We start from the raw sequence: 25599 nt of genomic DNA on the forward strand, positions 1-25599 counted from the left end.
TTTGTGGACCCTTCAGTATTATTGAGAGGATTGGGCCAGTAGCCTATCGACTTTCACTGCCTCCGACAATGAAATTCCATGATGTTTTCCATGTATCATTACTAAAGAAGTATGTTAAAGATGTTGATCATGTGATTGACTGGTCTCTATTGTAGGTGGAACTAGATGGAGAATTCCAGCCGGAGCCTTAGTGTATATTGCAGAAAAATGTGCTCATGCTCCGGAACCGAGCAATCGAGCAGGTTAAAGTGAAGTGAAAAAACTTTGGGCCCGATGTAGCTACATGGGATATGGCGGATCAGATGCGACTATGTATCCTTCATTGTTTTCCGGTTGAGGCAAATAAAATTTGGTATGGTGTTTTGGTATATGTTTTGGTACATGTTTGGTGATGTGTTGATATATGTACATATGCATATGGATGTAAATATGCCATGTGCTATACTATAAAGCTCCAATAAGTGGTATGTTTGTCATGTCAGTATAGTTTTCATGTTGTTATGTTGTCATGTTGGTTTGCTTCTCAGTAGGTAGATCATTGTAAATACTGCATCGAGCTATGTTATCAAGCTCCATGGGTAGTACGATTTATTTTCAACGGTTTTGCTGAAGTATAGGTGTGGTTGAACATTGAGGATGGTGTCCCCAAAGGGGAGGGTTTTGTAACAACCCTGGTGAAAGTTCCATGTAATAAAATTTCATAAAGGCAAAAGTAATAACCATTGTTGATGGGACCCTTATTCCAAGATTAATGTTGGGCAAACAATCCTTGTGTTGGTGTTCATTTGGTTTATTATGGCTAAGGAAATTGAAAAAGGTAATGGCTAATGCTTTGGAAAGGAAAAATGACATTTTTGGCACATTTATTTATGAAAATAATGGAAATTAGGAGAAAAGTAAGGTGAAAGGTCACAGGTTGCATGTGAGGAGGAAATTGAAGGAAATAATGGAAAATGAAGAAAATAGAGGCCTAATTCTGAGAATCAGTTGGCATCAGTTGTCAGTTCAATTTTGTAGCTCTCTCATTATTCTCTCTCTCTCTCACTCTTGGACACAGAGTTTTCTTGGACCACTTTGGAATTGGATCAAGAAAGGAAAAGAATGCAAGAGGAAGGAAGGATCAAGAAAGGAAGAGTAGGATCAAGAAGCTACAACAATATTCTTTGCACACATCGATTTGCATGTGTGTTTTTCTTGCTAGAATTGGCATGCAGGGTATTACATGTGGTACTTTTGTTGTTATGGCATGGGTTTTTTCCAGGTGTGACAATGTTTTCAGCCTAGCCTTTCCTTTTCCGGATAACCATGGTGTGATGGGGTTCTCATGTTTTGGTTGAGCTGGATAGTTGGATGGATTTGAAGCCGAGTGAGGTGGATCTCCTAATAATAGAACACATGGCCTAGTAACCCCTGAACTAGATTATGGGTTGTGGTAAAGCCAAATTTTGTGTTGCCTCGATGGGCCTAGGAATCCTTGCCATGAATGGCGAGATATACGATAAAGCCAAGAGGTGGATTTCTCTCTGTTGTGCCTAGTAATCCCAGGTTGGGATATGTGGTAAATTCTGGAGAGTGGGTCTCAGTTTAGGGCCTAGTGATCTAATGTTGATTGCAGTAAAGCTTGAGAGACTAGGAGACAAGAAAATTCCTCACGGTGTAGGTGGAGAAATCCAATGGTATCCATGCTTGTTTTGACCTAGTGATCTTGTGGAGATCATGGTAAATCATGTTATCACATGTTTATTATGTTGGCCTAGTGATCTAGGATGGATTATGGTAAAGTCTGGTTTCTATTGATGAGGTTGAGGTGGTTTAGCCTTAGGATGCCCTGGGTGGTTATTTTGGTTTGAGTCCCACATTCATGCTTGGAATATGGCATAGGGTGAATGGCTGAAGAGAGATTTGGCTCAACCATTCTATGGTCGGGTGGAACATGGTAGTCCCATCTCAGTTTGGATTTTGCATTCCTTAATAAGAGGTTCTTTCTCTGATATATTATGTATAAATGTACTGGTTTATATGTGGATTTTATGGCTGATGTATCCTTGATATTTATGTTATTATTATGCTGGTTATAAGCATGTATTATGATAATGATGATGTACCACTCTCCTCATGTTTTGAATTGTAAATGAATGAACAATGTATCTATGACCTAATAGATGATAATGCAGTTAATGATACAAGGGAACAATGCTTCTTAGCACTTATCAAATAAGTATGAGACCCCTATGCTTAAATCTGTTGTTTGCATTTATAGATTAGATATTTGTGATATGTTTTACGAAATTCATGTCATGGCTAGTAGGGGTCCAGTCAAGCCCTTGTTCAAGTAATTGCATTTGTATCATCATTACCTTGTTATCTTTCTGTTATGAAGGTGTCATTTAATTATGGGAAGTGACCTGGGCTCTGGGCCTGAAAACATGGCTCAAATCCTGGGGACACTCGTACAACACTGAGAAAAATAGTCCCTCAATGCTGACATGCCATGTTGTGGGAGCGTCTAGAGCCCTCTGGACGCAGGCATGCCCATATCATGGGAGAGTCCGGGGGTTAATTGGTCTAAAAACTCAGTGGGACCCAGGGGCTAGTTGCTGAAAAGGTTGGGATGGTTCCTGAGAGTCCTCATGCTGATGTGGAAGGTATGCATGTTTTGTTTCCATCGATTCCACTTCCTTAAGGTCACATAGGAGGTTGAATCCCATCATAGTAGTCTCTTGTCACATGTTTACCCTAATTGGCTGGTTACTTGGGTAGATGTGGGAGGAGAGTGTTACAGAATCTAGGGTCACTGGCTCAAAATTGCCTGTAAAATTCCACAGTCATTGGCATTCCCTTGCCATGGAAGCGACTAGAAGGCTTTGGTCGCATGCATGCGTTGTCATGTGATATGGGTTCCTTCAGCTATTGGAATTATCCAAGATCTTTTACTTCTGTGATGTTGTTAGAATTGCATTTTAAAGAGCATAAAGAACCACATGTGCATGCTTAAACAAGAGGAAACATGACAACGATCAACAAATCAAGAACATGATACATTTGATAACGAAGTTCGTCTAGTGTGGACTACGTCTTTGGGACCGGTGTCAAGATGATGGTGGCTGCTTCATATAATGTTGGAAATGATGATTATGTACATGGAATACTCTTTGTCATAGCAAGGACATAGACCCTCAAACAAGAGTGGCTTGTCTCTCCACAAGACTTTCCGCTTACAAGAATTCTCACTCAAGAAGGCTTCCTCTCAGCATGACAACTTAACATGATCTCACACAATGTGGCAATGAATATTCTTTCAACATAGTTACACAGGGATCTCAACAACAATACATAAGATGACAAGCTAAATACATCTCACATAATGTGGCAAAAGCGATCCCACAACGTAACTTCAAGCAGGATCTCAAAACATAATACATCATCTCAACAATTATGAAGGAAAACATGACATCACTGATTCGTGTACCTGCATCTCTGAAGTTGGCCGGAAAATGGAAGGCTCAGCTACAAAAAATGACTGCACCATTAAATTTCTTTTGTTGAGAGGTGTACAATCGACTATCCATTTGTCGAGTTCCGACACTGTCAAAATCTGGGTTTGTAGGAATCTTTTAGATTCCCTGTGATTCTCCAAAGATTCTGTTCTTTGGGCTCACTGGAGATCTACAATGCAGATCACAAATATGATCTTATCATCATGATCCTTGCAAGATTGTTAGACTTTTGACTATGTTGGCTGCATTCTGAATCTAGCGAATTTCAACCTCTAAGGGAATCTGGAAGATTCCCTCAAGATTCTTTAAAGATTCTACTATGCCAGGAATCTGCAAATCTATTGCTCATATGGTGATTCTAATTTCACCATCACGTTCCTTGCGAAATTCTAGTTAAAATGACTATAAACTTCATATCATTCTGACGAAATAAAATTTTACCTCCCCATGGAATCTTTCAAGGATCAAGGAATATTCTCTACAAAAGATTCTCTGTCTTGAAAGATGTGCCATCATGGTTCTGTCTGGGCATGGTTCCGCTTGGGCTCATGGTTCCCCAGTACGCTCTCCATTCTGCCACCTCCACACGCTCTATCGGTTCTCCCCCATGATCGAATGAGGTCAGGTTTAATATAATGTTGGTGGGTAGAATTTACAAGAGCACCCTCATTGGTGTGTTGGATAAGGTAGAGAAGTAAAGCCGTGGAGTTCAAGGGATCAAATCCCGCCCCTCCTAACTTGGCGTATAATTATTTTTTATTTTTTAAAAGTGCAATTCTGGTTTGTAATGTTTTGTGTTGTTTTAAGTGGTATATGGAGGGGTGGCGGGTCTGCCGTTGGCAGCGTGCTCACCAAACAACATGTATATATATACGGTTGCGGTTGTGAGGGCTCGGAGGGGGTGGTGACCCGCAAACCTATATTGAATGATATTGACCGCTGCAACCGGGTGGCGGGGGTTATGGCCTGCCCCTATTTTTTTAATTATTTTTGTTTTTTAATAACAAATTGTCTGAAAAATTTCCTTAACACTGACAAAGGTCCCAAGGTTAAGAAAGACCCTAAATATCGGATCTTAGGGGTGCCTCTCCCTTTCATACAGGGGACCACTGACAAGATTGCGAGAATACTTAGGAAGCATAATGTTCCCTCAACCTTTAGACCCCTTAACACCATTCGTAGCTCCTTAATATATCTAAAAAACCCTGTTGACCCCAAGGACATGAAAGGTGTTTATGTTATTAAATGTTCTTGTGGGACCCCTTATGTTAGTGAAACTAGGCGCTCTATTAATTAGAGGATTCATGCACACGCAACTGACATCAAGCATGGGAGGACCTGGTCTTCAGCCTTCGCAGAGCACGTAGAGAAGACTAAGCATCATATATGTGTTGAGGAGGCCAAGGTGATTCTTAAGATTGCTCATTTTCATCACCGTAAGTTTAGGGAGGCCATAGAAATTGAAAGAAGGCCAAGCAATCTCAATAGGGATGATGGCTGGAAGATTAGCGACTGTTGGATCCCTGCCCTTTCCTCTTAGGCCCCGCTCCTTTTTTACCCCTCTTCATCCATTTTTGTTTCCTTTTGATTTTTTTCCCTCGTCTTCTAGATTTGTTGTTTCGTGTTTGGTACTCATTACCTTTTCATTAATTTATTATTATTTTATTCATATAAATTTACTTATATTTCATTTGGTTTTTATTGAAAATAAGAGGATAATAAAACCTCCCTTATTATTTATTTAATCTCTTAGTTTAAGTTCTATTTTTATTATTATTTTGTACTTCGTTTTTGGACATAAAATATAATATAATTTAAATAAAAGAATTAACTATAATATATATATATATATATATTTTTTTTTTTTTTTTTTTTCATCATACCTCATACATTAGTATTAATATGAATTTATATATATTTTATTTATTATACATATGAGGTTAAATAAAAATAAGCCTATAATCAAATTAACTAATTAATTAACTAAGGAATAAACCGAAATTCTTATTCTACAATATTCCCTATATTGTTAGGAGTTTATTTAGTTTTATGTTATTAGTAAAAAAAAAGGATAATTAAATAGCTCCGAGTTCATAAATTTTTTAATTATTTACAGTTAGATATATTTAGTTACATATAAAATTAAAATGAATAAATAATTTGAATAAACGAATTAACTAATTTATTTATTGATTAATAAACTTTTATCTATAAATTTATTAGAGTTTATTTAGTTTTATGTTATTAGTAAAAAAAGAGGATAATTAAATAGCTCCGAGTTCATAAATTTTTTAATTATTTATAGTTAGATATATTTAGTTACATATAAAATTAAAATGAATAAATAATTTGAATAAACGAATTAACTAATTTATTTATTGATTAATAAACTTTTATCTATAAATTTATTCTAGTTTATCTCATAGGTTATTAAAAGAAAACATGTATATAGTTCGTTAAATATAAATAGTCCCAGGGATCAAATTAACTAATTAGTCATTTAATGAATAAAGAAGGAAAACTATTATTCCCCATATAATAATATGAATTTATTTAGTTTTATATTATTAGTAAAGGAAAAAAATAATTAAATTCCTAGGTTTATAATTCTTAGTTTATAAAATTTTTAATTATTTACAATTAGATATATTTAGTTATCTATGAAATTAAAATGAAAATAAATATATCTAACATATTAACTAATTAATAAATAATTAACTAAAACTTCCCTAATTCTTGGTCCAATGAAATATAGTTGTTGCCCAGTTAATTGTGGCCATTTTCTTTTGTCAATAGTAGTTGTTTCTTTCTAGCTGTTTGAATGATCGGCCTGTCTATTTAACTTGTTGCATTGATTTGGTTCTTCATCTTGTCCTGACGATGAACCACACTTGCTTGTTCGAAACGCGTCGGCAACTGAATTTTGATGTGATTATTGCCAAAAGCATGTCTCAAAATTTTGATATGGATCACAAAAGCCTCAATTCAAGTAATACATTTTTAACTTTGCCGAATTTAAGGGTCATTGGGCGTTTTAAGTAGGCAAGAATTTCGTCGCCGTTGGTGACCGGATTCCGATGGCCACTGCCGGTGTAATTTGTAGGACCATAAACCTGGCCCACATGCCCACTTTGACCAAAACTTTGACTGGCTCTATCTCCTTCATACGAGCTCCGTTTCAAGTGACGTTCACGTCGTTGGGATCAAGGCGATGAGCACTACGATCTGATGCTGGGTTTGTTGCAGTTTGACCACTTTGAATTTTGACCATTTCTGAGCCCTCTTGGATGCCTGAGGGTGTTTGGAGCCACCTGGATCACATGGGAGCGACTAAGGCTCTAAGAGAGTAAAAATATAAGTTGTCTTAGGCATTAAGCAACTGTAAGGGTGGTTACCTCCCAAAGGGTTTGCAGCTCCTGGGAAAGGTCAATGTAATTGCGTTTGTTAGTTCCACTTCCTTAATTGTACTTGGGGAGTTGAATCACATCATAGTAGCCTCTTTTCACATGTTTAACCTAGTGGACCGGTTAGCTTGGGTAAATCTACGAGGGAGGTGTTACATTTAGTCTCTATTAGGTGATAAGTTCCAATCTCATAGGGAAGGGTTAAGGATGAGAACCACCTTTGAGGGAATTAAGCTATCCCAAAGAACTGATGCCTAAGCTCAATCTAGTTCCAAAAAAAGAAAATAAAAGAAAATATTAAATAATAGTATAATTTTATAATTAGATAAATTATTTTTTCCGAAATAAAAAATCTCTTTGAATTTTATCCAAACTTATAATTTCACTCTATTAAAAAATAAAATTTGTAAAATAATCATTCCATATTGAATTTATTGAAAAAAAACACAGTAAAGAAAATCTATAAAATTTTAAAAGAATAAATAAATAAAAAAGGAAAAATTCTATCCATATTCTTTAGTAAAATAAATGTTATTAGTTTATTTCATTTAAATTTACATTAAAAATTCACCTTTTAAAAATAAATATTTTATTAATTAATAACTCAATTGACCTTTAAATCATTATAAATTGATCTTCATATAATTTATAATGAGTTTCAGATCATCAAACATCAACCTATCAACCTTAGTTCTGATTTATAAATATAATTTTTTTACACTCCAAAACTTTAGAAAATCTATATTGATTTTTAATAACAATGTTATTATTATTTTATAATATTTTTATTTCAAATTTTTGTATATTTGTAATATTATATTTATTAATTAAATTTAAATATTATGACAATTATTATAGATTATTATTATTTTAGTTTTTTTTAATATGATAATGATGGTGGTGGTTAACATTCACAAAGATCAATTAGGTCTATAAGACTTTAAGAAGATAGGTGATTATTGGAAACTATTTAATATTGTGTTTCCATGCTAAAAAAAAGTGAGATATAAGTTTCGAGATAACTGTAGTTAAGCTGACCTAAGAAGTCATGAAGATTGGTAATGAGACATATATTTTGGAAAGGAGAACGGGATGTGAGTAAGGCATGACATTTCTCATCTTCCACTTTCTTTATATGGTAAAGATGCAGATTCTTTTGTCATGGGGTATTTTGGGATAGTCCAACTCGAGAAGTAACTCCCAAACTTATGAGAATTAGTTCTTATCTTAGCAATATTCATCTTCTTTTTAGAAATAGGCAAAATGGAAAAATAATTCAGTTTAAAAAAAACAAAATTAAACTCTTCTTACAATATCTTAACTCTATTTTCCCTACCATCTCTTTATCATTCACCAACTCATCCTTTATACAATATCTCATTTATTGTTTTATTACAACATTTCCTTCTTACAAACTATAAATAACCTCTTGACATTAGAAAAAAACAAAATCCTCGAATAAAAAGTAAACGCTAAAAGCCATAACACTTAAAAACTCTACCTTGTTTTGTTATCACCATGTTTGGCCATGGCCATTATTATCACCGAGGGGATCGCTGAAGCACCTACTTTGTTTTATTCACCAAGGGTGGCCATGACCATCACGCGCAAGAGTTGAGATGCGGGGTGTAAGTGTAACCCTTAACCCAGGTTGCTTTTCTTCTACGTTCGACAAGGCCGTGTACGTGTGACACTACCACCGTGTAATGCAGTAATGCCAAGTGTATCTGGCGTAGAACACCTGGCGTGCTTTTTAGCTTTCTTTCCATAAATAGATAATCTAAATGGATGTCCAAAATAAGCCATTCCATTCGTGGAGTTGGGGTGAGGTTTTGGGTTTGGGTTTTGTTTTGGTTAAAAAAATAGGGAGAGACGGATGACTGCTGCATTTTTTCATTATTTCCACTCCACTCTGTAACGTGCATTCCGATTCGATGTTTCCATTACAATAGCCAGCAACGTCTGCCTTAGGTCTCGTAGATAATACATTCAAAGATTTTTCAGGTATGCAAATTACAGTTAGTTCTTTTTCAAACATGTCTATTAAAGTTTATTCATTTGGAAACATATTTCTGGTAGTCTTTCTGTTTAAAAATAGGTTCATAGGAAAGTTCTATACATTATTTTTATTTTTCTAAAGCTTTGAAAGTTAGAGCATTGCATTTTTGTCAACTTTCTTTAAATGACCATGATCAATATCAAGTAAAAATTCTCTAAGAAACAAGAATATACATGCACGCATGCAAATTTTTAAACTTATCGTTATTCCCGCGCTTCAAGTGGAGTGATGAGTTGCAGTAAGTGTGCATACATTCTGAATCACAGTCACAGGGAGTAAGTGCACTATTTATTTTTATAATTCTGAATTCTTGTAATCTTCGTTTCCACGTTTTAGAAATAAACGAATGCTACTTCTATCCGATTCCATCCTTCCGAGCTTAAGAGTAATTACTTTTTGCTATTATACATTCACGTTTGCTTCTAAAGTGCTGCTATACACATCTTCTCTTTCTTCATGTGTTATCTCTCGCTTTATCCCTAGGGGGCTTTAAAGCATTTTCAAGTAGGGTAGTGTGGGGTAAGCTATTCATGTTTTCTTTATTTTACTTTGTGATTATGTTTTAAGAACTTTAAAAATCATTTAGCCCCCCACGAACCATTATTCTCTTTTCATTTCTTCATTTCCGAAAACTCCAAAATTCCCCTTTACAACTGTCAAAGGTTATGAAAATCTGAAATTCCCGTTGTAGGGGTTGAAATTTGTGTGCATTTTGCTTTCTTTGGGAGCCAAAGTATGAGAAAACGTCTTCAGGTTTTCAATAAATTTTTTGTTCGTTTACCTTGGTTATCATGCAAACATATAAATGATTTTGCAAAGTTTTCAATTTAAAATATTTTTATTGAAATTTTGACATTATGTGCATGTTTGTAAGTAAGATTCAAACGAACTAACTACTTATATAGAAATATGAAAGATCTTTTTATTTTTTCCAGCATCTATTTCTCCTTATACATGATTTAGCCTTACAAAACATGGACTTAGCTAGTCTGCCATGCATTCAATGATGCAATTAGGATCAAATGATGCAATTGATGTTATAAGAGCTGTGCTTTATTCTATATATTCATAAACCATGGACGTGTTTTATTTCATTCTGATCAGAGTTCATATTATGAACATGGATTTTGCAATACAACGCAACGCCTCCTTCCTGCATATAGACAGTTATAATTAGTTTGTTATCATAGCAAAGTCATTAGACTAACATGCTTCCATATTATAAAATTAGTAATCAATTTTCTCAAGCCACTAGTTAAGAAAAAGATTCCCAAGATAGGAGACTTAAATATCATACGGATACCAAACGCCAATGATAAGAATGGTGCTATTGTATTTGTACCTCAACAACAGAATAGCCTGAACGGGAAACACAGATGGAGAAAGATCCCTTTTTATATAGTTTTAGAGGAATCAAAACAACTCGACTAATCTATGGCCAGCCCGTGGTCTACACAAAATCGGTGGCATAAAACTACTATCCAACTAATAAACATTAAAATATTAACGTATTCTTATGCCCCCTTTTAATGTTTATTTGGGTAAAATTTACAGCAAATTATTTCAAGGAATTACATCATTTGGGAAGTTAGCGTTACACCTCATATTCTCCTTAAGGACAACTTTTTTGAGACCTAACATGCCTCTAAACTTGAACAAAATTCAATTTACTCAGGTTTGGTGGTGATATCACAACTTGGTATTCAGTCCTAAACTTCACCATGATCATGCCTTCTTGCATCTGTTCATGTACATAGTGGGAGTGGATTCCAATGTGCTTGGACTTTTAATGATAAACTAGATACTTCACTAACTGGATAGTGCTTTATCTATTTCTATAAAGTGGTGTGGTGTAGCTTCTGTTTAAGGAAGATTCAGCTCAGCCAAAAATATTTTGAATTATATTGCTTCTTGTGTTGCAAGTGTTGTACCTAGTATTCAAACTTTGTCTGAGGATAAAGCATTTGTGGATTGTTTCATACTTCACTAACTGGATAGTGCTTTATCTATTTCTATAAAGTGGTGTGGTGTAGCTTCTGTTTAAGGAAGATTCAGCTCAGCCAAAAATATTTTGAATTATATTGCTTCTTGTGTTGCAAGTGTTGTCCCTAGTATTCAAACTTTGTCTGAGGATAAAGCATTTGTGGATTGTTTCATACTTCACTAACTGGATAGTGCTTTATCTATTTTATAAAGTGGTGTGGTGTAGCTTCTGTTTAAGGAAGATTCAGCTCAGCCAAAAATATTTTGAATTATATTGCTTCTTGTGTTGCAAGTGTTGTACCTAGTATTCAAACTTTGTCTGAGGATAAAGCATTTGTGGATTGTTTCTTAGTGTTCTATGTAACTTCCGGCTCAAGTTGAACACGTCCCTAGACGTGGATTTTTTGTTCATAACATCACCTGCCCAATCAAAGTCAGTGTATCCAACCACCAAAACATCATCACCGAATTTGTATTCAAGTCATTTATGATATGACTTCTTGCGTCTCAAGGGTCTTTTGGTTGCCTTCCAATGCTCAACCAAGAATCTATATGAATATAGATACCTTCCCAACAACATTTGCAATGTCTGGTGTAGTAGTAGCCAAAAAGAGGAGACTTCCAACCTGCTATCTATAGGACGTTTTTTTCAGAGTCAGAATTACTCCTCAATATAGCTCTTGTGTTATTTCGTGTAGGAAAAATACTTGTAGTCTTTCGTCTTGTGGTTGAGCCTAGAGGCTCATTCTACAGCCCAATACGAGGGGATGTGTTTAAAATAAAAATAAAAATTATGTTCTAAATAGAAAAATAATGTCAGGCTATAATTAAAAAAAATGAATATGCTTTAAAGTAATTAGAAGTAAAAAAATGTGTGAATAAGATGTTTAAATCTTATACTTTTCAAAACATTTAAACAAGATATCTAAATAAACTATTTGAAGATCTATGTTAACTAATTTCAAAACATTTCAACAAGATATTTAGGAAAAAAAATATCAAGAGATTTAGAGATATCAACTTCATATATATCTATATATAGAATTTTTTTTTTAAGTTTATATGGTTAAATTTTTTATTTGGTCCTATATATACTCTATTTAGCATTCGAAAATACAATTTAAACAATGAAAATTAACACATTGTATCTTGCATTCTCGGCTCATGTTAGATCCATGGATCTATACTGGTTTCTAAAACAATCAAGAGAATACTTGGGTTGAGATAGGAGAAACCTATCTTCCTCTTGCCAAAGCTTCATTGCAAGGATTTAATGCAACAAACCCAAGTCTGTAATATCAGAAGTCATCTTTTTAACATATTCTCGAAGGCATCAATTGAACTCAGGTTGTTACTTGTAATGATCAAATCATCTTGATACAAGACAAGAATCGAATTCTCCATTAAAATACCACAGAGGACGAGGTTAGAAGGAGTTTGAAAGACTAAGCTTGAGTCCTTTCTTCAAGAATTGGTCATTAATTTTATAGTACCAAGCTTTCAAATATTGCTTGAGCCCATGCAAGGACTTCTTCAATCTACAAAAAAATGACCTTTACTAGCTTTGAACAAACTGTGGTTTCTTGTAAATATATTTCCTCATGCAAATCACCATTTAAAAAACCACTCTTCACATTCATTTAATGAACATCTCATCCAAATTTAGTGGCTATAGCACCATTTAAAAAACCACTCTTCACATTCATTTAATGAACATCTCATCCAAATTTAGTGGCTATAGAAACTATAGTGTGAATTGTATGCCTTCTAGCAATAGTAGAAAACATTTGGGTATGGTAATTACCTTCCTTTTGTGAGAAGCATCTTGCCACTAGCCTAAACTTACATTTCTAATTTGCACTTTAGAATGTGAACTTGTCTTAAAGAGCCATTTGCAACCAACTTGATTTGTACAATTTGGAAGTAGAGTCAATTCCTAAGTTTGGTTATTCATCAAGGAATTGTATGCATCCATAATTACATCCTCAAATTCATATTTTCCTTGGGATTTATTGTAGTTATTAATGCATTATTGGCATGATAATGTCTAAGACCACCTAGGTAAATTTCATAGAGACTCCATATTTTCCTAGAATTAGCATCATCATCTTCAACCATTCTTGCTTCACTTGCAACAAATATTTTCCCTTCACAAGAGTCAGAATCATTTACATTTGTTATTATCAACAATGAGATTATTGTCACCTAGAAAGGGTCATTGCCCGAAGCCACATTGTGGGCCAAATTATGTATATTAGCCATGTCTAAACCTTAGTTATAATTTCGTTTGAGATGCTGTAATAATATTAGGATGATTGCAAGGGAGAAGGTAATAAATCCCAAATATTTTCTGTGTAAAGATATTGAGAAAAATGCGTTGAATTCCTAATCTAGAAGAGATTTAAATGTGGATGCAAAGGCGAATGAGCTTAAGTATTGTCCCTTTTCTTCCCACTGCCATCCCACGCAAAGTTTGTGTGGATGTTGAACGCCTTATGCATTGGTTTTTTCCCTAGTATTTTGGGCATGGATGCAAAAGTTCATTTTTATCCCCCCACTTTTCCAGATGCCTTTTATGCTTTGCTTCCAAATCCATTTTCCAATGTGGATGCAAAGGTGTGAAGCCCTTTTCTCACATTCTACATTGCTGCCCTTCACATCTCACATTTTGCATTATTCTATGAAGAATGTGAAGGTTCTTGTGTAGCTCCCTTTCCTCCACATCCATAGCATTCCACACTCCTGCATCTTGCATCCTGGTTCCTTTTCCAAGGTGGAATGTAGAGGTGTGGAGCCACCTATCATCTCTTCCCCCTTCTACATTCCTCTTTACATTGCATCCTTTTCCAAGTCAAAATGCAAAGGTGCAGAGAAACTTATCACTTCACTCCAACTCCACATTACTCTAATCTTTTGACTTCACATCCACTATATATCCTAAGCTTTTGCCCCACTTACTTTTCATGCTCCCTAACACAAACTCCAACATATGGCATGGTGACACTTGGTAGGCAGGGTTCAATAGTGGTGATTCAGTAGTGACATGACATGCTAGCTAAGTAGTGATTGGGTAACCAAAATTTACAGTAAGTACACTCTATGTAAGGGCCTGTAGCTCTCTTTTCTTCCACAATAAAATGTAATGGAAAATCCTTTTTTGTTATAAGTAATCCACATTGCCCTTCCACAATGCATGTGGTATAAATAGTGATGAATTTTAAACCAATGACTTAGATTGCACAAAGGGGTGAATTGATAGTGGTTGAGTCCCCACTTTTCAAAGGTCATAACTTGAGCTCCTAGTGTTGAAATCAAGCAAAAAAGATAAGATAAGATAAGATAAGATAATCTTATTAATTTCCAACTAGTGACCACAAAAGTAGGTCAAAGGGTCTATTGAGTACAATGATGTCATTACATAGCAGGAGTACCAAAAGGTCTCCAATAGAAGGAAATATGCAAAAATTAAAGTAGAATAAGGTAGAATAGAGAGTGAGATCTAAGTTGAGGCATGCGATACCAACCCCAAGCCTAGAGTTCTACTTCGAGGTGGAGATGTATAGGAGAAAAAGATCTAGGAACAAGGAGAACCAAAATTAAGGACACATGTATATCGTGTAGTAGACCCATCTCTCCTAACATTCAAGATTGAATGAAGGAAGATTAGTATAGTATGATGTCTTGAGGGAGAATCTTGGGGATGTATGGATTGTTTTTTGTGTTATTGTCTAGAAGAGTTAGTTCATCACGAACGCTTGAAGATGCCATTCGTCACTTGGAAGGGATTTGATCTGGTCATGTCATTGAAATATTGTGGAATAGGGTATGGTTTCACATGTCCGTATTGATATGGATGTTAGGAACATAAAATTGTATGAAATAAAATAAACATAAATAAATATAAATAATGGATGATCAAAATAATGATTAATTTTTTTTTTTTTTTTTTTTAACCACATGGTTAATCAGTAACTTGTCAGGCCTAATCTATGGGAGACCCAGGATCAAACCTCATAGCTGCCACTATAACACCAAGAGCATAACCAACCACCTGCAAGTTGGGTATACTAAGTCCCTATGATTTTAGCAAGAGCAGAATCACGGGAAAGGGGAATCCGCCCCTCTAGTCGCCACCACAACAGGTCCATTGTACTCAATGAGATTTGAACTTCGGTCTCCCCGGGCTTCGCCCATGTGACTTACCGTCAAACCACACATCACTGTACGATTAATTAAATATTTATTAGTTAACTGAAAAGGCATGTCTAAAAGACATGCCCAATCATGAAAGGACACCTGCCTAGGTATAAGTGCGGGTCCTCATTGTAACCTTCTACATCACTTGCACATTTATATATATAATAAATTATTATTACAAAATCTCTTTTGTGTATTTAACATTTAAAGCCAACAAACTGCAGATTTTGTTGCTTCAGTGGTATCAAATCCATGGCGCATAATATAATCATGCGAGTCTTTGAACGTTGTTCGCCGCACAATATGCCATTATGTTTATGTCCTAAATGCGTTGAGTAGTTTAGTAAGGTTCAAGAAGCATTTCAACATTTAGAAAAATCATGTGCAGAAGCTATAACATGTTTTAAGAAAAGTTATGCAGAAATCGATAATAAGGAAGATGATAGCGACAATAAAGAAATGAAACAAGGTGAAGCATTATATGAATATAATGTTGAAGATGAAGATGTTGCAGAAAATGATCAAGATGAAGTTGATCTTGATGTGGATGGGAATGATACAGATCAAGATGATGATACAGTAGTTCATGATGAAGATGCAGAGATTACTTATTCTGTAATGTTCCCAACTTAAATAAATAGTGATATGCAAAGCAAAAACGATTTACAATACATAAATTTTAAACAATCAACAAATGCTCATAAAAGCTCCAAAAGTAAGAACTAGCTGAGCCATTTTATTAATCAATGGAGCAAGTACAATAGTATGGAGGAATGAACCTGATCTTGCCTCAATGGCAAGCGTGACAGAACCCAGGTGCTAATACAATGATCTCATGCTAGAAATGGCTGCTCCTCTAATGCTCTTCACTGCCCAGAAAACTACACTGCTGGCTGGAAAGGGACTGCAAGAAACTCCACCTCCAATGCTCAGAAAATGCTGCAACTTTAACCTCAAGGTCCTTGAACGAAAACCACAAAAACCACAAAAACCCAGAAATGGTTTGGCCACTGTGCAATCCCCAACAATTCTACACAGTCCGCTGCAAAGATACGGTTGGAAACCCCACTTTTGGTGCTCAAAAAATTTTGAAACTTTATATCCGGGATACTTGTCAAAAACCTAGAAAAACCCAAAAATGGTTTGGCCGGATTTTGACCTTCCAAATTCGGCCTCCAATAGGCCCTACGCCCTCCAAACTGCTCAAAGAATACGGCTTGCAAGGAACACCAATGAAATCCTCCTACAAGTTCCAAAAATGCAGCAATCATCTCTCCAAATATTTCCCTTAACCTCCACGGTGAATTTCAACCTCAAATATTGATACTCTATCATCCACGTGAGCACCCAGTGTTGCCTCTCCGCGGACCCTGGAAGTGCGAAAATCACCCTACAAAGTAGCACACTCCTCCACCTACAAAACTCTCCCAAATTCCAACAATCCTCTGATGCCTCCTCTCCGAAAAATCTCTCACCCAAAATCCACTGCAAGCCACCACAATCAAAATCAACCTCCTCTTCACTGCGCCCTCCAGTAATACGCACCATCCAGAGATGAATGCAATCGCTGGAAATCACAATGAGATCCTCCTCCTAAAGAAATGAAGAGAAAACTTCCTAGGGTGGCACTCGAAGTCTCCCGAAGAAAGGGTGAGCTCTTCGCTTGAAGAACTCTTGCTAAACAACAAGTGACTTAACTAAGCAGCTCCAGCAACCAAAGAGACATTCGATATGCCAAAGATGATGAATGAGGAGAGTTTCCTTCCTTATATAGATTTTGTGGAGAACCTTTCCCTCCATTGTGGGTCCCTCACTTAACCATCGATTTCCCCTCCATGCAAATCGAACCAGGGAATGTGTATTCTCCTAGTGTGGGTGGCCCCCACGTATAACTTAACCACATAAAAATAACTTCTAGCTTCCTAATAAAATTGCATGGGCCTCATCACCTCCAAAATTGACCCCAAAATGTAGAAATTAATCCTATTCCAAAATAGTTTAGGAAGGGACATTACAATCCTCCCCTCCTAAATGTTACTTGAGCCTTGTCCCCAAGCAACTTCAATGCCGGATGCCCAAGTATGTGCTTGCCCTCCTAAGTAGCGTCCTCATCCGGCAAGCTCCTCCAATGCACCAAAAATTGCTTGTCCTCAAGTAGTGCCTAAACAAGCGCCCTCTCTGACTGTAGATCCCCACTATCTCTGCAAACTTCACCAGGGTCCCAAACATGCCATTGGATCGTCCTTGATTGTTGTACTATCCTATAGTGAAGGGGTCCCTCGATACCAGGATCCCAAGCCAACTTGATCATCGTGAAGCACCCCTTGCTCCACTCACTATCCTGCCAGATAGGGGCGTTAGAACCCCTTTGTCTACTACCAATAAGTAGAACATCCTGACAATGTAAAACTCTGTCCAAATCCTCATGAAGTTGCCCTATCGAATAGCCCATCTCATGCACTACAAGAGTAAACTCCTGAAGATGCAATCCAGTCCTGGTGTTATTGAACCCTCGTCTACCCGGACCTCCCCCGATCTCCTCCTGTCGATGACCCTGCCACACTGGTGAAGTTCCCCACACCATCAATGAATCAATAAAACCAAATGGAGCATCTGGATGACCCTCCCCTGTAGAAACCAACTCACCTTTATGGGTAGTTGAACTGCTCAGCCCTGTTATTCTAGAATCCCCTCCCGTTGCAGAAGGAACCTATCCTGCTGCCATCGTGACACTTTGGTCATGACTGACTGCCTAGCATGCTCATACTAGAGCCTCCTCTCCCATAACTCTCGGCCATAATCTATGTAATGATCGAGGCTAGGCCAATCTTGCCAAAGCAACTCAACAGTGCCAATGCCTATCACTCCATGGCTAGCCCCAATCCTGAGCAACAATCTGCCTTGCCCTATGGTGAGGGCTTCGATGATCCCCCATGTGTCCGCCTGTGAATGAATCAGTCTGCCAGTTATCCCAACCATGCTCACTGAGGAGTGGAGTATCCCACCAATCCACTGGATCCCTGGATCCCATAACCATACTAGAGGTCCACAACCCCCAATCCTCTCTGTCTGTCACTGTGACATGCTGCTAGCTATTGGGACCCCCCTGTGCCTCGTCTGTGTCTCCTGTAGGTATCCAATAGGTAGACACCGAGCATCAAGAACCTGTGTCGCAAATAACCAACTGCTCTGCGCCTGCCAAATCACATTGCAAGATCTGTTATTCCAGCTCTTGATGATGTGCTCGGGAGTGAGTGACTCCGTCCCTCTCCTTGACAGTCGAGTGTGCTTACGCACCCTACTGGTCCTCACCCATCGGAATGAGTGAGTCCCTACCGGGCCTCTCCTTAGCAGTCGAGCCCCTCACCCATCGGAATGAGTGAGTGACTCCGTCCCTCTGCTTGACAGTCGAGTGTGCTTACGCACCCTGCTGGTTAGGGTTTGCTTATTGGGTGGGGGGGCATCGGAATGAGCGAGTCGATGGTGGCCTTATAGTCGAACGTTGGTTCCTCTCCCTTACGATCGAGTCACTAACGTACCTCTCCCACAGGTCGAGTCACTAACGTATTCATTTTACTTATTGGGTGGGGGGGCATAGGTCGAGTCACTAACGTACCTCTCCTTGTCAGTCGAGTCACTAACGTACCTCTCCTTGTCAGTCGAGTCACTAACGTACCTCTCCTTGTCAGTCGAGTCACTAACGTACCTCTCCTTGTCAGTCGAGTCACTAACGTATTCATTTTACTTATTGGGTGGGGGGGCATAGGTCGAGTCACTGACGTACCTCTCCTTGTCAGTCGAGTCACTAACGTATTCATTTTACTGATTGGGTGGGGGGGCATAGGTCGAGTCACTTAACGTACCTCTCCCATAGGTCGAGAGTTCGACAGGCTCACCCTCATCCATATGATGGATGAGCGATAAATCCCTCACCCTACCGGGCCTCTCCTTATCAGTCGAGTCATGCTTACGCATCCTCTCCTTATCAGTCGAGTCATGCTTACGCATCCTCTCCTTAACAGTCGAGCATGGATGAGCGAGAAATCGATGGCGGCCTTTTAGTCGAGCGTGCTAACGCACCCGAAATCGATGGCGGCCTTTTAGTCGAGCGTGCTAACGCACCCGAAATCGATGGCGGCCTTTTAGTCGAGCGTGCTAACGCACCCTTCGAATGCCGAAAATGCAGCCATTCATGATGCGCAAGCAGGCTCGACCATAAGCCCACCACCCAATAAGCATCAAGGAACTTTAGTTGCTCGACCCCCGGGAGAGGACCGGCAACGGGGTTCGACTGATAAGGAGAGGAACTTTAGTTGCTCGACCCCCGGGAGAGGACCGGCAACGGGGCTCGACTGATAAGGAGAGGAACTTTAGTTGCTCGACCCCCGGGAGAGGAAGGCAGGGCTCGACTAACAGGAGAGGAATTATATATGTAATTACGCTTCATGATGAGATCTGATCTGACCTGACATGATGCCATTGAGAGAGATCGATTCATTTCGACTCACTTTTCGCTGCTATTATATATGTAATTACGCTTTAGCATCGGACGTACTCCCTCGGTCAAGCCCTAGCCCTGACAAGTCTGCTTCCAACATTGTCATTTGACATGTTACCAGAGAGATGTGAGTGAGAGAAGGAGAGAGATTCATGACTGATATGGGCATATGTCATTATGGGTTCGGTTCTCACCCATATTTCTTTCTTCACACCGCACCCCACCTCACCTCTCCCTTCCAGAGACCTCACCTCACTTTTCCCTTCCAGAGAAGGACCAAATTCCCACCTTTCCCTTCCAGAGAAGGAGAGAGATTTCGAGCAGATATGGGCATATGTCATTACGCTTTCTTATCAATGCATATATGGGCATATGTCATTACGCTTTCTTATCAATGCATATATGGGCATATGTCATTATGGTCATTCTGGTATTTTGATAGCTCGATCTACCTTGTGGCTATTATATATGTCATTACGCTTTCGGTGACTTGACTTATCGGCTTGGTGGCTCAGCTGCCTCGCTTGAGGAAGAGTTTCACGGAAATAGGGCCAGGCCAACCAAAAAGTAATGGCGCTTTGGCAGATAACGTTTCTATTATATATGTTGCGGTAGTTTGTTGATTTGGTAAAATCCCCTACCCTAAGAAACTAACCCAATATCTTATATATGTTGCGGTAGTTGCAACATTTTTTCTTGTGTCACGATGTACTAGCCTTTGGATTGTGACCAGTTCTATTATTATATGAGTCACTGGTCTTTTGGTTTGTTGGATCCGTCCAAATGAGGTTCGCCGATAGATTGGGTTATTCCATATATGGGTGAGGGTGCGGCCGCTTTAGCCACCCCCCCTTTTGATCGGATAAGGCATGAAAGGTAAAAGCATTCAAGGTAAAAGGAAGGTGAAGCGGGACTCAAAGGGCAAGCATTCAAGTCACAAGCATTCAAGTGAGAAGTTGGAAGGGTCAATAATCCGTCCACAACTTTATCTCCCTCACTTGGTTGGCATCCGTCCACTTCTATCTATCCCTCCTATAGCATCCATAATGTATCCCCCCTCCTCCTCCAGCTATCATCGGCTGGCTATACCCGAACGGAGACCCGCCCTATATAGATATATGGCTCATCGGTTATACTATCTATTTGGTATTATATCTATCTATATGAGGAAGAAGAAAGAATATGATACTCCCTTCTACTCTATGAGCAAGAATAGGATCAGGAATAGTAGCAATCTTTCACTTTATTAGGATTATGATACTAGATTAGTTATTTCATAATCTTATATAAGATGATTTCCATATTATACTAGCTTAGTAAGATTAGGTTGAGGAATAACTCCCTGTGCTTATGCTCTTGGTACTGCTGGGTACTCATCAGCTGGTGCCATGTTTGGAAGGAGTCTATTCACTGCAAGAAACGGACAGTGGATTTTATCTACACCAATCAATATAGCAATTGAAACAATCTTAGACTATACCTTTCTGTTTCCGCTTTATGTTCGCCATTGGATGGATGTTCGCATTCAGCCAGAAACCATACCGAGTGGTTGTGTTAGGTGGTCACCTATGAACCGAACCACCAATACTATTTGGATTCTTACAATGATGCTGGCTGGCCGTATAGGAGCGGACAAATGGGACCAAAAAAGTCAACTCGTATGAGGGGGGTCACTGAGTCCACGAACCCACATAATGGCATTATGTGTTTACTATTAGCGAACCAGAGCTTAAGCAAGTGATGTTGCCGATGTGAACGAGTTGTTTGTGTGAGGTGGGTGGGTGATTAGCTTTTTCTTGTATGTATTCACATATATAATGCAATCATGGCTTGTGCAGTGAATGAACGGCTTCTTTGTGTGATTGACTTTCTGTGTTTGAACAGCTTTCTTGAAAGTCATTCCAATAGGAGATCATTGCTGCATAGTCGATCAGGAATAGCTGGGCTTGGCTCCCGGGCTCGACTGGGCTACTTGGATCAGCTACCGGTTCTAGAGAACGTCTTAAGTTACTTATTGGGTGGGGAGGGCGTACCTCGGTACTACCATCCCTTGCACCTCATGCTCCCCCAACGCCTTGAGTTTTTCAGTTGAAAAAGCAACACGCAACTTCCTCTCGGACATCTCCCTGAGTGTGAGCCCTAGGGTGGAACATATGCTACCTCGACAATCAACCACGCCATCCCTATGCATGTATCCGTCAGCTCGTGCACCTACCAAGTGTCTCAACTGGAGAGTCTCCTCCCAACCCATGACACACGGTGTCTCATCCAACTGCCTAGGGTGAGCCTCCCATGCCCTGCTGCCTGAATGGAGAGTGTCAAGGGGTAACAACCAAACACTCTGCGACTGTAAGCAACACTGGAGGATGATGGGTGGGTATGTCCCAAAGGGTATGATCAAGAATCTGCCGGAATACTCAAGAGTAATCCTGTGGATGACCCTCTCTCCACCTCGGATCTGCTGATAACCCCCTCGAAGTCGTGTCTCCACTAAACATGGTGTCCCCAGATGCTCAACAATGTCATCATCGATCCTAGGTGAGTTGCATCCAATGGTACACCTAATGCCCCTGTCCATAGGCCTCCTTGGAGGCAACGCTCCAAGATCCCGCTGCGCCACACCATGTGTCACTGCACACCACCAAGCAACACCGCATTCCTCGACATGCCACTGTATGATGCAACCTGTCCCTATACACCACTGGATACCCCCAGCTATGGCTATGCCATCCTATACCGTCCTGTGTCCCGCTTGTGTCACTGCACCAATCACTCCTCGCATGTGCTCAATGCGATGTGAGGCACTCCCACTCCACAACGCAGTCCAACATACTATGGCACACCCCCATGCATCTCCATGCCCATCTGTAGACCACCTTTCCACGCTAGATGCTCCTACCCATCCCCGAATGAGATGGCCTAAAGTTGTGTCCCTATGCGTTAGCCCGCATCCAACCTGTATCATCACCTCCACCCTCGCATCACCATGCTCTCCGATGAGGGGACCTCCCCTCCAAATCCTCCTTGAGGGGCCCCAGAAGTGAATCTCTTTAGGCACCAGTAGTGATGCCACCATTGCTTTGCTCCTCTGTGTCCTCTGTGCCCTACGCAAGTGTGAGGAATCCCCAACTCCATACAAGGCACTGTCTGGTGGCCTGCCAATGCCACCTCCTCCGACAAGCTCCTGCCATAGTAGGTTGATCATCCTATGATCCCATGCACAACCTTCATACCAAGACAACCCAAGGAGTCTGCCCATGAGCTGGTTGACCACTGGTGCTGACCAAAACTCCCCTAGCGAATGCACGTGCTCAGCTGCTAGGTCAACTATACCATCCAGGTTGTAGTCAACCAGTATACCTGGGAAATGATAGGTGGTCCCTCCCGAATCCCAATGCCAGTTGGGGCTTCTGACATCCTCAGTGCCTGGAAACTCCTGGTGAGCTCCACTTGGGTCCACTACTGTCTCCATAGCCCACTCCACCGGGTACCAACTCAGAATCTCTCGCCATCCAACCCCAAGAGAGGGATTGAATGTACGAACTCTCATACGCAGGACAAGCCCTCCATCTTGCAAATGCTGCACCTTGCACTGCTCATGTCGCCTCACCTCATCAGCCTGGTCAACACATAAAATATGTTGAGGTGGCTCTGCTTCTCTCTCTCCAAGGTGCAGAGGTAAACTACTAACGCTACAGGCCCCATCTATGTATGTCTGAAGAGGGCTGCTCTGATGCTCTAAAGTGAACTCTAGTTGTACCATTAGGGAATCCAACCATACCCCAACGTGATTCTGTTTGGCCACAAATCACTCTCATGCCCTCTAACTCCTCGTTTTGTTGTAGAATGACTTCTCGTACTATCGTGGCCTTCTCTCTCAATGCTAGAAGGCCGACCTGGAATTGATGAATTTGCCGTGGGTATCTATCACCTGTAGACTAGGTCACAAGTCTAGACATCTCATCAACTATCGACACCTCAACCATGGGTGGCACCTCTTCAACAGATGGCTCTATGTGTGTAGGCTCTATCCTCTCCACCAAGGTGCCAACTGGGGCTATCAAAGAGGTCTCGAATAATGGTGACTCTTGTGCCACACTGGGTAGATCGATGTGCTCCTCACCATCCTATGGGCTCTCAACATCATGCTCAACCTCCTCCTCAGGTTCCTGGTATCTAAATCCAGGTCTCCACTAGCAAAAGCATCCCTTGGTTTCACCCTCTAACTGTCCCTGTCCTGCGTGCTCCTTTTCAGTAGATCTAGTGCCTTGATTCTGTCGACTTTCCCCAGATGATGTAGATGTCTTCACCCCCACGACTTGCTTACCTCTAGTGTCTCTGTTGTAAGGGTGAGGATGGGTCTGGTCTGTCACCCTTATCAATTGGGCCAACCTCTCATCGTCCCAACGGATTCCACCCCAGAATTTCTACATACTGGATTTCCCTTGAGCCATGGGTTTGTCTCTGATTTCACCTGTCATTGTGCACCTGTGTTGCACGAGTACCCGCACCCGGGGGTGGGGTTCTCGAACTCGTCCCGGGTTCCCGCACGCAAGTACCGGATTCGGGTATGGGTTCTTCCCAGACGAACCCAGAAGAACCGGGTTCTTCAAAAAAAAAATTTGGGTTCTTTTCCTTTAACGGGTGCTTGGGTTCTTCGGGTGCTTGGGTTCTTGGGTTCTTCGGGTTCTTCGGGTTGGGTTCTTCATAAAAAAAAACTATATTAAAAATATAATTAATAATATATAGTTGGATTGAGGTTAAGAACAAAGTGCATACATTTGTTGTAGGATATAGATCACACCCACAGACAGAGGAGATCTATGCAGAATTGCAGTGACTGACAGGGTTGATGAAGGAAGCAGGGGATGTACCTGATGTGCACTTTATGCTGCATGATAAGAAACAGGAGCAGGTGGTAGTGATCATCACATGATGTGCAATAGGAGTGGTGGGAATCTGCATTGTTTTACAAGAGGAAGAAGCTTATATTTTGTTTGTGGTTTTCAGCCAGTTGTAAAGACCACTGAAGTCTCATCAAAAGCGCAAGAAGTGCAGATGTTGTAATTGCCACTATTCTGCCAAGTTCATAAATGAGGTCACCATGCAGAAAACCGTCCTGAGTGATTTAATCCACTTCATTATTTCCTCAACTCTGTTTTTTTGGGATTTATATTGAGGCTTAAGTAAAATAAGTTAGCTGGAAGTGCTATATTATTCTGTTGGTGTCTCTACAAAGGGAGTGGAGGTTTGAGGACTATTTACTGTTTTCATGTATCATGCCAAAGGCTATATATCCCTAGGGCATTTCTCAAGGACAAGAGCCCATACAACAAGTTTGAAGTAGCATGGCTATTTTCAAATTTTTTAGGTTGAAGTTACATCAAGATATTCAAGTGAACAAAATATGTGAGTGGATTGTCGACCTCCTTGGATATATGATTGCAGAGAGCTTGTCTGGGCAGAATAGGGATCAGGCTTCAGTTAGAGACCTTTTTGTTTCCTTGGAGCTTCAAGTAATGACTTATAAATAGCAGTAAAGGCATTTTCAGAGACACTCTTGTTCTATTTTTGCTCATGATGGGAAGTGTTGAAATTCAAATCTCACATAAATACATATAAGATGTAGATGTATGCACACAAATCAATGCATACACATAGATAGACATTAATGGACATAGAGAGAACAGACATTAATGGACATAGAGAGATGCACACAAGAATTATAGTTTATAGCTGTAATGTATTATTCCATATGTTGGCTTGACAAAAGACGCTTGCTAGCAAGCTGTATAATTGACTTTGTACTGATTTCATGTGTTTCATTTTTGGATGAAAATATGGTGCAGCTCTAAATTGAATAAGTTAATTGCATCAAGCAACAGATGTTATGCTTGTCTGTATAAAACAATATTTAATATCTTCACTCTTTTTTATGGTAGCTAATACTGGGGACTTGTG

The 25599-nt window shown here is 39.4% G+C and overlaps 1 protein-coding gene across 2 annotated transcripts in view; it reads left to right on the forward strand.

The window, feature by feature from the left end:
* The first annotated feature begins 8719 nt into the window (after positions 1-8719).
* The window catches only part of LOC149168626 (organic solute transporter ostalpha protein (DUF300)), a 321148-nt gene continuing 304268 nt past the window's right edge, over positions 8720-25599 (forward strand). For both annotated transcript variants that reach the window (XM_089428352.1, XM_089428353.1), the window contains exon 1: positions 8720-8905. The gene's annotated coding sequence lies outside the window, so the exon portion shown is untranslated. The remainder of the gene's footprint in view (positions 8906-25599) is intronic.

Source organism: Pinus tabuliformis, chromosome 4_2 (genome assembly GCF_031772625.1).
Source record: "Pinus tabuliformis cultivar Carrire ecotype Pingquan chromosome 4_2, CPIR1, whole genome shotgun sequence".
NCBI classification, from domain to species: domain Eukaryota; kingdom Viridiplantae; phylum Streptophyta; class Pinopsida; order Pinales; family Pinaceae; genus Pinus; species Pinus tabuliformis.